Source organism: Helianthus annuus, chromosome 10 (assembly GCF_002127325.2).
Source record: "Helianthus annuus cultivar XRQ/B chromosome 10, HanXRQr2.0-SUNRISE, whole genome shotgun sequence".
Lineage (NCBI taxonomy): Eukaryota > Viridiplantae > Streptophyta > Magnoliopsida > Asterales > Asteraceae > Helianthus > Helianthus annuus.
The window spans coordinates 15621144-15638810 of NC_035442.2; the positions used below are offsets into that span (position 1 = coordinate 15621144).

General features: G+C 40.4%; 1 non-coding gene across 1 annotated transcript; it reads right to left on the reverse strand.

Annotated features, from left to right (window-relative positions):
- Window positions 1-224: 224 nt before the first annotated feature.
- Window positions 225-330, reverse strand: LOC118483526. The gene has a single exon (XR_004870816.1). It is a non-coding gene; the product is annotated as a small nucleolar RNA R71 (small nucleolar RNA).
- Window positions 331-17667: the final 17337 nt, after the last annotated feature.

Consider the following 17667-nt stretch of genomic DNA (forward strand, 5'->3'; position numbering starts at 1 on the left):
AACGGAGGAACCCTATTTCCATTTGGAAGCCTACGACTCAATTTGCAATACTCTTCGGAGTCAAGGTTTTTCGGCTGATGATGTCAAGCTGGTTTTATTTCAATTTTCTTTGGAGGATAAGGCAAAGAAGTGGTTCTACACTTTGCCTTCAGCATCTATTTACACTTAGGCGGAAATGCAAAAAGTTTTCCTAGATGAGTTTTACACCGCCCAAAAGACCAATGACGCAAGAAAGGGGTTGAGGAGTTTTCAACAACAACAAGGTGAAATCTTTCATGAAGCTTTTGAGCGCTTTAATATGATGATCAAGAATTGCCCACATCATAGAATTGAACTTTGGGAGTTGATGAATGCTTTCCACGAGGGGTTAAGTGCCGAAGATGCTCGTGATTTAATGTCTATTACAAATGGGACATTTGGCACAAATTATGAGCATGACGATTGGGAGTTCTTGGAACAAATAACCATTACATCCAAGAGAAAAGCTCAAGCATCAAGGAGAGCACGACCGGCCATTACCCGAACTCAAGTGCATGCAGTTGATGATGGTAATGTACAAACTTCTAACCAAATTTATGATGTTTGTGCTATTTGCAATGAAATAGGTCATGCGGCTGAAAATTGCAAAGGAATGGTGGAGGGGCAATATGATGAGGTGAATGCTTTACAAGGTCAAGGAGGGGGTGGTAGAAACTTCAACATGAATTCTAACGTTTACCACCCCGGGTTGAGGAACCACCCAAATTTCTGATACGGGAACCCTTTAAATCAAGCAAACCTGAATTTTCAAGGTAGCTAAGGAAACTATGGTTCGCGCCAACCTTACAATAACCAAAGTGGATATAGAAGTGGGAACAACCAAGGATACCAAAGGCAATATCAAACGGGTCAAGAACAGGGGGGTCTTCGGGTGGAAATGAAATGATGGAAATGTTAAAGAGCATGCAAGCGGAGATGCAAAAGAGGAATCAAATGGATGACGCTCGTATACAGAAAGATGAAGCCCGAGATAAAGCAATTCAAACTTTGACCACCCAAATGGGTCAACTTGCAACCGAAGTGTCAGAATTGAAGAAAAGCGAAGGTTAATTACCAAGCGACACTAAGGTAAACCCGTCTCATAGTACTTCAAGAGGTAATAATGTTAATATTCACCATGTAAGTGTTTTGAGAAGTGGGAAAGAGTATAAAACCAATCCTTCACCGGATTTGGTTGATGGGGTGGTTGAAGATATAACGGGTCAAGATAGCGAGGAAGAAAATGAATCACCTATTGTTTCTTCTAAAAAACCCAATTTTGAAAGACCCAAAATTAATAAAGAAAAAGAAAAGATAAATGAAGGTGAGGGATTTAGTTAAGTACCATTTCCCTCGGCTTTATTAGATCCGGGTAGAAAGAATTTTATTTCAAAACGGGGTCCTCAAAAAGAGGAAATGTGGGAGGTTTTTAAACAGGTTAAAATTAATCTTCCTTTACTTGAAGCTATCAAACAGGTACCCGCTTACGCCAAGTTTTTAAAAGAACTGTGTACCCAAAAGAGGCAACAAAAAGTGCCTAAATTAGTAGACTTGACGGAGCGGGTAAGCGTGGTCTTGAAAGGAGATCTTCCTCCTAAGCTACAAGATCCGAGAACGCCTCTAATAAACATCCAAGCTGGAAATTTTCAAACCGTGAGGGCGTTATTGGATCTTGGAGCCGGAGTAAGTATCCTACCGGGGGGGGGGGGGTTTATATGACCAATACGATTTTGGTCCGTTGAAGCGGGTTGAGACAACGGTTGTACTAGCCGATTTGTCTCATAAACTTCCCCGGGGTGTCATACGGGATGTGATAGTTAAGGTTGATGAGTTTTATTATCCCGTTGATTTTCTTGTGCTAGATTACTCATCCGCGGACCCAATTCACCAACAAAATGTTATTTTGGGTCGGCCGTTTTTGAACACCGCACATGCCGTTATTGATTGTCGATATGGTACAGTCGACATCACATTCGGTAATAGAGAGATGAGATTAAATGTTTTTACTAATGGTACTAACGTTTATGGTGATGAGTGTTTTCTAGCAGATTTCATAGATGGATATGGCCCGAAGGAGTTCGAAGAGGAAATTTTGGGGTCTTGTGTTTGTGATGTGTCTTTGCAGGTGCATGGATGCGAGTTGGAAAATGAGGAGAAGGAGCAAGAGGTTCTTGCGGTGAAAGAAGGAAGACTGCTATGGTCCCACCAAACAGATATTTTACCGGTGGAAATCGACTCGGGTACAAAGCCTGCCTTGGAATGTCCACCAAGTGTGGAATTGAAAGAGCTACCAAAGCACCTAAAGTATGCATTTTTGGGAGAGAATGACACTTTACCGGTGATCATTGCTTCCAATTTGGCGGTAGCTCAAGAAGAGGAGTTGATACGGGTGTTGAAGGCTCACAAGGAGGCAGTTGGGTGGACGATAGCCGATTTAAAAGGTATTAGTCCATCCATTGTGATGCACAAAATCATTACAAGTGAAGATGCAAAGCCGACCCGGGAAACACAAAGAAGGTTGAACCAAAATTTGAGAGAGGTGGTCAAGAAAGAGGTTATCAAGTGGTTGGATGCGGGGATCATTTATCCCATTTCTGAGAGTGCATGGGTAAGTCCGACTCAGGTAGTGCCTAAAAAATCGGGCATCCAGGTAGTAAAAGACGAGCAAGGTGAGCAAATTGCCACCCGCCCGTAACCGGGTGGCGAGTTTGCATTGACTATAGAAAACTAAACGCGGCTACCTCCAAAGACCATTTCCCGTTACCCTTCATTGACCAAATAATTGAAAAACTTTCCGGTCAAAAATATTATTGTTTTTTGGATGGGTATTCGGGATATAACCAAATTGCTATTCACCCGGACGACCAACATAAAACCATGTTTACATGTCCATATGGTACATTTGCTTTTTGGCGAATGCCGTTTGGACTATGTAACGCCCGACCACATTCCAAAGATGTATGATGAGTATATTTTCGGATATGGTTGGGGAATCTCTTGAAGTGTTTATGGACGATTTTTCCATCTTTGGCCCAAGTTTTGATTCTTGTCTCGACGAATTGGAAAAAGTTTTAAAGAGATGTGTTGAGACGAACATGGTCCTAAGTTGGGAAAAGAGCCATTTTATGGTTCAAGAGGGTAGTGTGTTGGGGCACGTGATATCGGACCGGGGAATGGAGGTAGACAAAGCAAAGATTCGGGTAATTTGATCTCTACCCCCACCAAAGAATGTTAAGGGGGTGAGATCATTTTTGGGACACGCGGGGTTCTATAGAAGGTTTATTAAGGGTTTTAGTGTAATTACAAAACCTTTATGTAACTTATTATTGAAAGATGTTCCATTTGATTTTACTGATGAATGTTTGCAAGCGTTTCATGTGTTGAAGGAACAGTTGGTGAAGGCTCCTATCTTGCAACCACCAGATTGGTCAAAGTCGTTTGAAATTATGTGTGATGCTAGCGACACGACTATTGGAGTGGTTTTGGGTCAAAGGGTCGATAAGAAACCGGTGTTGATCTATTATGCAAGCAAAACTTTGTTCGAGGCGCAACTCAATTACACCACGACCGAGAAAGAATTATTAGCGGTGGTGTATGCTTTGGACAAGTTTAGGTCTTACATTTGGGGGAGCAAGGTGATAGTGTATTCGGATCATAGTGCGGTCCGATATTTGATGGAAAAGAAGGACGCAAAGCCCCGATTGATTCGTTGGGTGCTTTTGTTGCAAGAATTTGATCTTGAGATTCGGGACAAAAAGGGATGTGAAAATGTTGTTGCGGATCATTTGTCCCGGATCCCATTGGAAGGTGTTGACGACCCAAGTGAGATTAATGAACGGTTTCCCGACGAGCAACTGTTAGCCGTATCTACTTTCGTTGCACCTTGGTATGCCCACTATGTAAATTATTTGGCCAAGGGTGCAATTCCGAATCATTAGACGAAGAAGAGACGACAACAATTCTTGAGTCAAGTGAAGCAATATATATGGGATGAACCGGACTTGTTCAAAATCGGACCCAATCAAGTGATACGAAGATGTGTTCCCGAAACTGAAGTTTTAGAGATTTTGACCCATGCTCATTCATCGGCATGTGGAGGGCATTTTAGTGGGAACAAGACGGGTTATCGGGTGTTATCTAGTGGGTTTTATTGGCCCACGATTTTCAAGGATTCCTGCGAGTATGCCCGAAATTGCATAAATTGTCAAAGAGTGGGAAGCATTTCGAAGCGGGATGAAATGCCGTTACAACCAATTTTGGTAGTGGAGGTATTTGATGTTTGGGGAATAGACTTCATGGGTCCTTTTCCAAACTCAAATGGGTTCTTGTACATATTGGTTGCGGTTGATTACGTTTCAAAATGGATTGAAGCTATCGCTACGAGGACCAACGATCACTTTGTTGTATGTAAGTTTGTGCAATCCAATATTTTTACTCGATTCGGTGTGCCTAGGGTGATAATAAGTGATGGCGGTTCACATTTTAAGAACTTCAATTTTGGGAAATTGCTAAAAAGATATAATGTGAACCACCGAGTTGCTACACCATACCATCCGCAAACGAGTGGTCAAGTGGAAGTGTCTAACCGGAAAATTAAAGAGATTTTAATGAAGACAGTAAGAACGGATCGAAAAGATTGGTCAAGCAAGCTTGATGATGCGTTGTGGGCTTATCGAACGGCATACAAAACTCCACTTGATACAACTCCTTATCGAATGGTGTACGGAAAAGGGTGTCATTTGCCTACGGAGTTAGCACATCGGGCATATTGGGCGATTAAAACGGTGAATGCAAACTATGACAAAGCGGGTCGGGCGAGAAAGCTAGAATTGAACGAGATTGAAGAAATACGGGATCAAGCTTATGAATGTGCATCCGCATACAAAGACAAACTGATGAAAGTTCATGAAGCAAAAATAAAGAAAAAGAACTTCGAAGTGGGTCAAAAGGTGTGGTTGTATAATTCAAGGTTGAAGATGTTCGCGGGGAAACTAAAGAGCAAGTGGATGGGCGCATATGTCGTTCGACGAGTTGGGAGGTTTGGTGACCTAGACATCCAAGACGAGCAAACACTTAAACAACAAACGGTGAACGGTCGACGGTTGAAACCATACTTGGAGGGGCACGACATAAACAACTTGGAGCTTGACAAAGTTGGCTACATTCTACGCCCTGTCGATGAGGAACAACCATGAGGGGCCCAGGTTTGGTAGTGTAAATAGTTAGTATTTTATTTAGTTTATTTTGTATAGTTTGCACAATTACCATATTCCCTTGAAATCCGTGTTTGAAACAAGTGTGGGGATATTCGGGTTACGAATTACTCTAACATTGTGTTGAGGACAACACGGGATTTTTCGAGGGAGTAGGGTGATTTTTAAATGTTTTTTTTGAAAAATTTTAAAAACACAAAAAATCGAAAAAACTGAAAAAAAATATAAAAATAACACTTAAAAATAACACTTTGCAGCGAACTAGGCTTGCCCAGATGCCACCGTAATTTACGATGGCACCGTAATTTATGGTGGGCATTAAAAAATTTATCCTTTATAGTATTTGGCTACTGAGTTACGGTGAGATTTGGTTGCCAGCATCCACCGTAATTTACGGTCCACACCGTAATTTACGGTGGACCTGGCGAAATTCTGGGTCGCTTTGGTTCCTGCGTTACATAAAAAAATATATATATAATAACAATCATTCACGTGAATCCTCCCCAACCACTCATTTTCTTTCATTCTTCCCTCACCACAACTTCATCTATCACTTTCTAAGACCCACAAGATCTCCATACCCTTCTTCAACCTTAATTCTTCTATATCTTACTCAATTCTTGTCCAAATCAAGTGAAATCTAGGTCTAGCTTGACTAATTTTTCACGTAGTTCCTGATTTTGCCAAGAGATTTACGAGAAAACAAAGTTTTCGGGTCTGAATCACAAACCCTAGGTCCGAAAATTTTGGGGGTTTTTGAAGTTCTTGACTTATTTGTGTTTCTTACATCTTCAAACAAAGGTATGAAGTTTATTTACTATGTTTTGTTGATGCATTGTGAGAAGAAGGTTATTTTTATCACTTGTTCATACCACTTGCTTGTTCTTAGATGTTGTTATGCAAATGGTTATTTGAATATGGTTATGGTTTGTAGATGTAAGATTGGTGTTTAAAGTAGTAAACTTTTGGGAATCTCTACATTGTAGAGACACCATGCCCAAATTTTTTGAAAAGGATTTATAAAATTATGGGTTCACTAACATCGACAACCATAGTAACAAGCAAGTGTGGGGATGTTTGGAGAAGGGACTAATTTTTGGTGTTGGGTTGTGTTGTTTGTTTCAATGTGTGCAGGAAAATGGTAAAGAAAAAGGAGAAAGCGGGAGCTAGCTCATCTTCTTCGTCGAAAGGAAAGGGCAAACAACCTGAGGTGCAACCAAAGAAGAGGCAATATTTGGGTCGAGTTAAGGAGAGTGAAAGCAAGGAAGAAATGGAGTTGGACCCGGCTGAAAAGCCGAAGTGGGAGTCGGGTCCATTGGATGAGCAACCGGAGCATTGGCAACCAACACTCTTTCACGACAGTATGAACCGTTTGAAAAATAAGGCGGCTGCATTCATCTGTGAAAGGGAGGTGAGAGAAGTTGAGTTTCGCCCGTTTGGTGTATTTGAAAAATTCTGTGCTCTAGGATGGGAGTCGGCACTTAGTTGTTATGATTAAGATAAAAACAACTTGTTCATCACCGAAATTCAAGAATGGATGGCAACTCTTAAGTGCAACACATATGAAAAGCCGTCACAAATGAAGTTAGTTGGTGAAGTGCATGGGATTCCGGTGGAGATGTCTTTTGACACGTTGAAGAAGCTTGGGAAATATGATAGTCTTCCGGCTCGTGACTACATGATTCCCACTGTTGATAACCTTTTGATAAAGCCAGAAAAGCACCCCGTTGGAATGATATGTTGGCGACGTTGTTTTTCCCTGGTACTTATCATGGAGTCTTGTATCGGAAGAATTTGAGAATCGAAGCAAAGTTGTTGTTGGCGATCTGTCTCTTAAATGTCATACCGTGAAGGGGGTGACAAGGAGCAAGTGAGATTCCCGGAAGTGCCCGTCCTCTATTCGCTACTCCATGGGTCTCCGCGTTTTCCAATCCGATATCTGATCATGAACCACCTCTGGTTTAGCCGAAACAAGTTGGGAAGAGATATTATCCCGTATTACCGAATTATCACGGGATTGATGAAGCAGCAAAAGGCAATCACGTCAGAGGATAGAGGGGCAACAAAAAGGCATCAGCCTTTTACTTTAGACAAGTTGGGGATTGGTTGGACTTACACGCAATCGGAACGGTACCATAAACTCAAGTCGGAGGGGCAGAGACGGAGAGCATTAAAGGTTGGTGCGAGAGATCTTCTCCTGGGTGAAGAGGACAAACCCGAAAGTGATGCGGAAGTCCCGAGTGGTGATGATGATTATGTGGACGAACCCCAAGGTGGTGTGAATGTGAATGTGGGGCAAGGGGGCCCATGTGGAGGATATGGTAGTGCTTTCTACGATTACACGGAGCGTTCTTATGAGCCCGGGTGGGCTTATGAGGGCACTATGCAAGAGGTTATCGTAAATCAACGTCCTCCGGCTTCCGTTTTTGAATCATGGACGGGTTCGGAGCGGACGTTATTTGACTAAAACACGATGATGAGTGCAAGCATAGAGAGGTCTTTGAAACATAACTTTGATCGTCAAGAGATGTGGAATCGCACACATGCGTATTCCCATGAATTGGAAATGAACAACCGATATCATGATGATCAAGCAAGAAGATTGCACGCAGATTGGCATGCCGGGCGGCCGGTGGTTGTGGATCCACAACATGTGGATTATGCGTCTCTACCACCTTACGATGGTAGTGTGTGGTATCCGACCCCGCAACTTCATCACTCACACTGGATCGACCCGCGCCAACAAGAAGGAGCTCCGCAACAAGGTGGAAGTATTAGCGGTTCATTTGCATTTGGAGAATGGAATTACATGATGTCTTCCATTTTTGGGCCTCCACAGCCACGCTATTACTAGTCAGGTCGTGTTCCTTCCTTGTATATTTTGTAAATATTTGTTAACTTGTTTTGTTTATGGTCGGGTGGTTGGGTGGTGTTAGTTTGTGATATTACATTTGGGTTGGTGCTAGTTGGTGGTGTTTTGTCTTTAAAAGAAGAAAAACATAAAAAAATATAAAATGAAAATACCAAAAAGAAATTTGTGGTTTGAGTATTGAGATTTTGGATGATGTGACTGAGGTTTAGTGATCAAATCCTCCTAAAACCATACATTGGGTCAATGTATCCCAAGTGTGGGGATGGGGGGAAATTTTTGAAGATTTTAAAAATTTTTTAAGCTAAGCAAAACAATGTGAGAATTTGAACACCCTAGATTAACCCCAATTGATGCACCGGCAACCCTTGATACCCCTTTTATTCTTGGTGAGAGTTGAAGCCACACATGTAAATAAATAATACTTACCATTGATGAGAGTGGCTTCGGGTGGGGGTGTATTAGAACTTGTGCCTTGATACGGTTTGAGTCCTTAGTTGGGCATGAATGCAAAAAGGATAAGGGCATTTAGGTAGCCTCGTCTTTAGTGTGTGTGAGTGTGGGATTTGGGGGGTTGGACCTCATAAGTTATATATATGAGCATGGTAGCGAGAGGGGCGAGGGTTTGGACATTTAGTAGCCCATTTTGTGCTTAAAGCCTATCATTTGTTACCCCTTAGCTAGTTTCCTAAAATTTTACCCGACTTGACCCGGTCTTAGAGTATTAGTAGTCGTTCTAGTAGTGTTTAGATACGTTTTGATGTTATGTTGAATGTTTGCTTGTTATTTGAAAAAAAAGCAATGAAAAAGAAGAAAAAGAAGTGTGTGTTGTGTTGTATATAGAAAGTATGTCTTGTTTAGTGTTTGTTGATTGTGTAATAAAAGACCGGGTTAAGTTTTCGCTACTTTATATATATTCCATTTCCTACCCATACACCTAGCCACGTTACAACCTTGGAAGTCCCTTTGATTTGCATTCATGTTTGGCACATTTTAGGAGAAGAATTGATTTAGGTACAAGCCTATAGTTGTGCAACCACCCGTTAGCTTTTGTGTGTCTAGCTCATATTGCTAGTGCTTACTTGTTACCGAGAGGAGAGACATAGCGAGGGGTGCATTAGTTTGGGTGTTAAAAAGGGGTTAGTAAAAGGATTGCATGTTTCTGTTTGGTTTACATTGATCGCTTGTTTTGAAAACGTTTTGATGAGTTGCTTGGGAGAAGCAACGGTTAAGTGTGGGGATGTGACAGGTGGTCCATAGGACAACCCTTAACGATATTAAAAGACAAATTTATCCTTCACTTGATTGCATAATTATCTTGAATTAGATAACTACAAGTGCATATGTTTCAGGTACAGATAGGGAGCTAAAAATGGTAAAAACGCAGCTTTGGACGGTTTGGAGAGGAAAGGGTCGCGTATAGAAAGAACGAAGAAGCAAATCCCAACTTCAGGGCTTCACCGTAAGTTACGGTGGCCCTGAAAGTCATATTTTCCTGCCGTAACTCAGTGTACCTCTACCGTAACATAATGAAGTCCACCGTAATTTACGGTGGATACCGTAAATTACGGTGGAGGCTGCGAGGAAAAGTGTAACTCCCATTTTTAAGGTGCTTGATGGTGGCTTTTGATTGGCATTCATCATTGGACGTTTTCTTATCATCTTGGGGGCGATTTTTGCTGGTTCTACCTGGTTCTAAACTATTCTAAACATTTGGTTCTTGTTTTTGATGCTTATGAACTTGAATTTGGATGTTATGATGATCAACCAAATTATGTCCGGCTAATTTTATGGTGATCATCCTAGGTTGAAGGTTTGTTTGAGACGGTTGTGTTTTGATTCCATATTTCTAGAATGGTAAACGTTATTTATGTTTTGTTTATTATGGTGTGTGATTACTTGCTTGTAAATTGTTGATTCTTATGATATTCTAGTTTGAAACCATACGCTCTTGGTTCCGTTAGCAATCGAGATATCATGGGTAGAATTAGGATAGGGTAAGGGTTAATTGGTCATCGGGTAACAAGCTCACATTCTAGGAATCTGAGTACTTCGTTCCCTTTTATCACAACAAGTAATTACACATGAACTATGTCTATGTAGTTCTTTCTAGTGGATGATAACACAAACGTTGAAGCAAACCGGAAACTTAGGATGGTCATTTGTCTCTAAAGTGTTTACAAACTCAATTTTCATTTTGCAATTTAATCGGTAATCTTAGTTTTAACAATCAAATCAACAATCCAACTCTTGAATTTACTTTTTAGTGCAATTAGTTTAATTTTAGTTAACGTAGATACAACTCTAAATAACACATATTCCACAAACTCCTTGTGTTCGATACCCACTTACCGCTAGCTAATTAGTTGTAATTGGATTAAATTTGATTGTGACCACGACATCACGTCATGTGTCAATTTATCGTTTGCAGGTTGATGTCCTCAACTCCCGCTCCCGACGCTCCTGAGCCTTCTGACGAACCCGAGCGTGATCTGAGGAGATGTCTTCGTGAGAGATCTCGTGCGGTTGCGCTGGAACTCGTAGTAGCTGTGGACGAGCAGGTGGTACCCGCTTAGGCCGAGGGCCTGGCCGATGAAGGACACATCATCATGGCGGATGACAAGACAAGAAGCGTTTTTACGAAAAAAGGCATGCCATTTACCGGTGGAGTTGGAGCATAAGGCAATGTGGGCTTTAAAAACCGCAAATCTGGATTTAAAAATCGGAGGTGAAGCCCGGTTTCTTCAGATACATGATTTGTTAGATTCATGAATTGGAAGAGCTGAGACAACGCGCCTATGAAAGCTCCGTGTTGTACAAAGTGCGCACAAAGAGATTGCACGATAAACGCTTGAAGGACCATAAACAGTTCCAAGCGGGCGATCTTGTTCTTCTTTACAACTCGCGGTTGCGCTTATTTCCAGGAAAGCTTCATTCACGTTGGACAGGACCATACACAGTAAAAGAGGTATTTCCTTATGGGACTGTTGCAATAGAGGACACGGACGACGTTATTTTCAAGGTAAATGGGCATCGGTTGAAGGTTTACGTTGGAGGGCCGATCGAGTCGGCGGTGGAGGTTATCGAGCTCTACACCCCGCATACAGCTTAAGTGTGGGGACATGAGTCTTGCTATCGACTCGCCGACAAAAATTTAGCATGAGTCTTGCTATCGACTCGCCGACAAAAATTTAGCATGAGTCTTGCTATCGACTCGCCGACAAAAATTTAGCATGAGTCTACGCGCTACTGACTCGAGGACCAAAAATGTAGCAAGAGCGTCTTTGTCGCTTTAGGGGTAAACTTTTCTATATTTGTGTTTTTGTAGTCTTTACGTAATTTTGGTGTGTTTGATAGTTTCCGTAGTCGTGTATAATTTTTAATCAGACCGAGCGAAGGTTCTATGTTAGACAATTGTTAAAACAGTTAGTGTGTTGCAAAAATGGCAAAAAAACGGCCAAAAAGAGTGCTGAAACCGGTTTCTGCAGCAAACAGACACATCTGCAGATTTGGCATGGCCATGCCATGGATCGCACGCCCGTGCGATTTCGGGCTGGCCTACACCTCGAGTCGCAGCCCCGTGCATTACCGAGGTCAGCGTGCAAGAATGGGTCGACATCGGATCCGCACGCCCGTGCGAAAATCTGCACGACCGTGCGCATGGTCAGGGGCATTTTGTCATTGTTCCATATAAAAGCCCTCATCTGCATCCAGTTCTCACATTCACGGAACCCTACTGCAGTCTCGTCCCTGGCCGATTTTTTTTCCCAAAATCACACCATTTTTCGCACGGTTTCTTAGATCTTCTCGCACAGTTTGTTTTTTTTTTTGTTTTTTCTTGTCGATTTCCTGTTTTTATCGCTTTCTAGGGTTAGATTCTCCGATTTCTTCAAGGATTTTTAGAGTTCCCTTTATAAACAAATTAAAACCCTAGCCCTTGCAAGAACTTCACAAATCATGAACACCCGGCTGATTTCCTAACCCCCTGTCACTAGAAACTTGAAAAATTTTGAAAAGATTTGACTGTTCTGATTTGGGGTTAAGAATCTACAGAAAACGGGATCGCACGGTTGTTCTGTACATGGAACGGTCGTGCGTACGCGGGTCGTTCATGATTTTTAACTGTGATGCCGGATATGCACGGTGATGCGACCAGTCGCACATCCGTGCAATCCCGTCATGTTCCGATAATCAAGACCGCACCACCACTGATCTAGGTGACGCATGACTATGCATCCATTCGCACGCCCGTGCGAAACACCCAGATCAGTTTGACAAAATCTTCATAACTGTGTGTTCGGCTGAGCATGAAGAGGAGGAGCAGAATCAGCCACCACCCACACCACCCTGGAACCCGCCTGGTTATGGAGGCGCAGTCCCTTCCAACACAGGAGATGTTGCTGATGACGACGAGTAGGAGACGGTGGAGTTGATCGTTTGTGATGTTAGTAGTTAATTCAGTACTTTGTTTCTTTTGGGTGTTTATTTTGGTTGTCATGTTATACACCCTCGGATTGTATTTTATTTTCAGGCACTTTACTTTATGTCATGTCTTTGTTTGGATTGGTAGTTTATTTATGTAAATTATGGTTTATTTGGGTTTATTTTGTTTCTGTTCTGTTTTGCTGCACCATGTGACATACTTGCAGATTTTGGCTATCAAGTCTTTGACCGGAGCACATGACAGATACAGCTTGGAAGTCTCGTTTCATCAGAAATCGTCTTGAGGGGAGTACTATTATCCTTTTTCTCTATATTTTGGGTTTCGCATTGGGGACAATGCGAAGCTCAAGTGTGGGGAGGGGGTTAACTTTGTTAACTTTGTTTGTCCTCAAAAAAATTGGAAAAATCATTCAAAAATATCTGTATTTTGTACATATTTTTAGTAATAAACCGGTTGGTTGTGTTTTAGAAAGCTTCGGACTTGATAAAAACTCGACAAGCAAAATAAATTTTGAAAAAGAAAACCGGAAAACGTGAGAAACAAAGAAAGACTTGCATGATAGTTTTCACACTTTTACCCATTCCTTCTATTACGTGAGCATATTTGAGCCTTGATATTGTTGTATATTTGTACATTTCGGATATAGGAGTGAGCCGGATGTCATGTGTAATTTAGAACTTGTCACTAGTATGCTTGTTAAGACCATGAACGTGCGAATTGTCTAGAAGTGATAGAGGCACTTAGATTACCCCTTTGTTGTTAGCCTTGTTCTTTGTGTTGTGTTTCCCGTAAACCTTACATTACCTTTAGAATTAACCATGTCGAGCCTTCCTGTTTACCTTTGTTTACCCAACATAATCGCCCACTTAGCCAAATTTAGCCTTTTTATGTTTTAAACCTTTTAGTGTTGAAACTCGGCCAAAATAATCGTTTAACTAGCGCTTGTTATAGTTTATTATTCATTGGATAAATCCGTTAGTGTTTCTAAAAAAACAAAACAAACAAAAAAAAAGCAGAAAATAAAACACCCTAAAATAGGGTGAATTCGACAAAAGTTGAGCAATTTTGAATGCTAAAATGTGAAAATTTTGTTGACGAGCTCGATTTCGCAAAAGTCGCCTTTTTAAGGCGTTTGTATATATAGTTGTATTGTGTGTCGCTAGTTAAACGCTAAAACCGAGTTTTAACCATTTCGCCACTTTAAATTTCCATTTCCATACCCTTCGCCCAAGCCTAATGTCAAAACCCGTAAAGACCTCTTGATTTGCGCTTTTTCACATGTTAGTTGGTGGAGACGAGATTTATGACAAGCTTATGATATTACACATTTCATTGACGAGGCATTGAATGTTTACACATACACACTTTATGTATGTTTCATAAATAAAACTGAGTGTGTGTAAACATTGTGAGGTGTGTGAAGATTAAAATGCTAAGTCAATCGAAGTGAAGTCACAGCTTTTTGGTTATCCATTCATATATTTGAGTGTGCTTGTTTGGTTTGAATCATTTGATGTTGTCTTTCGAAAAACCGGCTAACCGTTTACAGTAGTTTTCCATAAAATAGTGTGTAAATTATCGTTCTTGTTTGATTCTATCTTTTATTACATTTTAATTTAGCTTGCTTGAGGACAAGCAAGGTTCAAGTGTGGGGAGCTTTGATATTCGCTAATTTACACATATTTTAGTCCCCCATTTTATCCCCATTTTATGTGTTTTCGGCCGTAAAATCGTCATTCGGATACTTAATTATGTATACTTTTGTTTACAGGCCTAAAACAGCATACCAGACAAGATGATAGTGAAAACGAGGACTTTCCGGACAAAACGACGAAGCTGCGAACATTCTGTTAGAAAACTGACCTGGGCAAGTGGAACGGTCGTACGGTCTGAGGAACGACCGTGCATCTCCGACATATCAAGACCAGCCCGGCAATGAATGAGGGTGCAACAAGTCGTGCAAGGCAATCCCGGTGACGCACGGACGTGCCATATATTGCACCTCGTGCGGATCTGATGTTCAGCCAAATCCCGGTGATGAACGACCAGTGCATCAGTCCGTGCAACAAGATCCCGGAAACGCACGATCGTGCCATATGAAGAACGGTCGTGCACCGAAGACCAGTCAACTCTCCTGATGTCATGAACAGTAACTCCAATAATTCAAAAAGTGAACGGTCGTGCGATTGGTGCACGACCGTGCGACATCGAAAATATATAAAAAACAGACAGTAGCATTATGCTCGTAATTCTGGACATTTTGGGAGCGATTCTGACGATTTTTAGGCTCCGGAGGCTTCTGCTTTCCCCGGATTTAAGCCACATTGTGCCGATAAGCTTCGTTACCTTCCAGATTCTTAATCTAGTGCTTGTCTATGGTTTGATTTTCTAATCTTTCCAGAATTTTGTTAATCTTTCAAGCATTTAGATTAATATTTATGTATTATTGTAGCCTTTGGGCAAAAACACAACAATCCCTTGCTTGATTTTAGCCATTAGTATGTTAATCTTTGTTTGTAATGACATTTGGAAGTATTTTCTATGTTAATCTTTGATGATTAGTTTGCAACCTTGTTATTGATATTGATTTCTTGATTATAAGCAATTGTGTTGGATGATTGGTACTTGGTTAGTTGAGATAGTTGAAAAATGAAGCTTAATTAATCATGTATTAGTAAACTTTAAACTTGGTTAACTAGTTTAGCTTGGTTAAAATATGGGCACCATGATACTAGAAATGGTTAGTGGTTTAATAAAATGTAACTATTGTTAATCAAGAAAGCTTGCCGTCACGTAAGGATCTTAATGGGTTAAATGGTGTCGTTATAAATTCTTGCCATGATTTGTTAGCTTAGTTAGTAGTTTAGGCCAAAACTGCTATCATGGTGAATTTATGTGCAAGATTTGTAAAATGAACTCGGTTGTGATTTAATCTAGTTTATGCTTGTCTCGGTGGTTGCATTGTGTTTATCGGTGTCGCTTCCCTTGTTTAAGTGAGGTTAGAAAAATTCTAACGGATGACTAACTTATTTTTAAGAGACTTTCATAGACATTTATCAATTGCATGTTAAAGAACAATTTTAGGTGGCTAAAGTGTGTTTATCGTTTTAGCTTTCCGAATGATTGTCATGTTAGGATTCCCGAAAGGGATACTAATTGTCTTGAAAATGGAAAATTGACCGAATGCTTCTAGTGCCAAAACCGACTTAGTTGACATGCTTTGGTTGTGTATTAAGCAAGGCTATTTATCTATTTTAGTATTTGAAATCTACTATGTTTTATAAGTATTTGTTTATGCTTACCTTAGTTTATAAAATATCAAACAACTTATGTTTTTACCGGTAGTTTAGTGACAAAGGTCTAGTATTATTTCTCCGCCTATTTCCTTGGATCGATACTTGGTTCTTACCGATACTTTACTACATATATGACGGGGTACACTTGCCTCTTTCGTGTGTGTTTTGATGTTAAAGTAATAATCACTTTTATAAATTTAAAACCGAATCATGTGTTAGATTCATTGTAAAAACATGTATATACGCGCACACGTCAATCACAATGATAATTTCGTGCGGAATTAGAATGACGTCAGCACTATCGATCACAATTTCATCAAATCGATCCTGTTTTACTTCGAATTAAGGTCCAATTTTTTCAAGGATTTGTTAAAACAGTGTTTCATTTATAATATGTGAAAATCAAGCCATTTTGTTTGAAAAATCTTGTTCAATTAAGAAAAGAAGGAGTAGAAGTCAGAAATTATGGCTGAATCGGCAAGAACTCTTCTTCCTGTGCTCTGATACCACTTGTTGGATCGTCGTGTGATCCTAACGAGTCTATCTGAAGAGTTCAAAATCAATATCAAAGGCGGAATCAGTGATATTGATGTGAATACAGATTGATACTTTCTAATTATCTTCTCTTATTGATTTCCAAAGCTTTTACAAGTCAAATGACAATCCGGCAGCACCTCGGCTCTAAAACAATCAATCTAATTCCGTTCCAAATGAATAAGCAGGTCCCGTATTTATAGAGTGAGTAATTCCGCACAAAATCATACAAGCGGAATTACGTTTCATACGGAATTACCTAATTCCGTGCGGAATTACTAATTTCGCATGAAACCACAAATTTCGTATGAAATGACATAAAGTCCGTTTCATGCGAAATTACCCTAAACTACTGTTTTCTCGGTTTGTGTGCCCTGATTTATCTAATACGATACAAGACTCAGTAAAGACGAAGTTAACAGACATCAGTGCACCAACAATTATTACCAAGGTGCATTGTATATCTAGATTTATGGGCTTCCTCTAAAATTTTATCTCTTAAATTTCCTTGCCTAGGTACCCAAATCCTTTTCTTATGGAATCTCCAAATTCCATCAGGCCCTCGCTCTAATTCCTTTCTCTGTCCTTTCATTCCTTCAGCATCATCCTTGATTGCTGTTTCCTGAACGTTCTTCAGTTGTTCCATTAAATCTAATTGGAGATTTAATCTAAGAGCACGAACTCGCCTTTGCTTTTCGTGGTACTTACGACTTAGGGCATCTGCTACTACATTTGCCTTTCCTTCATGATATTGAATATCATATTCATAGTCACTTAGAATTTCCATCCATCTTCTTTGCCTCATGTTCAATTCTTTTTGCCCAAATATGTATCTTAAACTCTTATGATCTGTATAGACCGTAAACATACTTCCATAAAGATAATGTCTCCAAATCTTAAGGGCAAAAATTATTGCTCCTAATTTTAAGTCATGAGTCGTATAATTTTCCTCGTGCTTCTTCAACTGCCTTGATGCATACGCAATTACCTTTTTACGTTGCATTATCACACATCCTAACCCTAGCTTAGAACGTCACAGAAGACTTCAAAATCTTCCGTTCCATCTGGTAAGGCAAGAATTGGGGGATTTGTTAACCATTGCTTTAAAATTCTAAACGCCTCTTCTTACTTGGGTCCCCATTCAAACTTAATAGTTTTACAAGTTAGCTTAATTAATGGAACAGCTATCTTAGAAAAGTCCTTGATGAAGCGCCTATAATATCCAGCTAATCCCAGAAAACTTCTAACTTCGGTGGCTGATTGCGGGACCTTCCAATTTGTGATTGCTTCTAT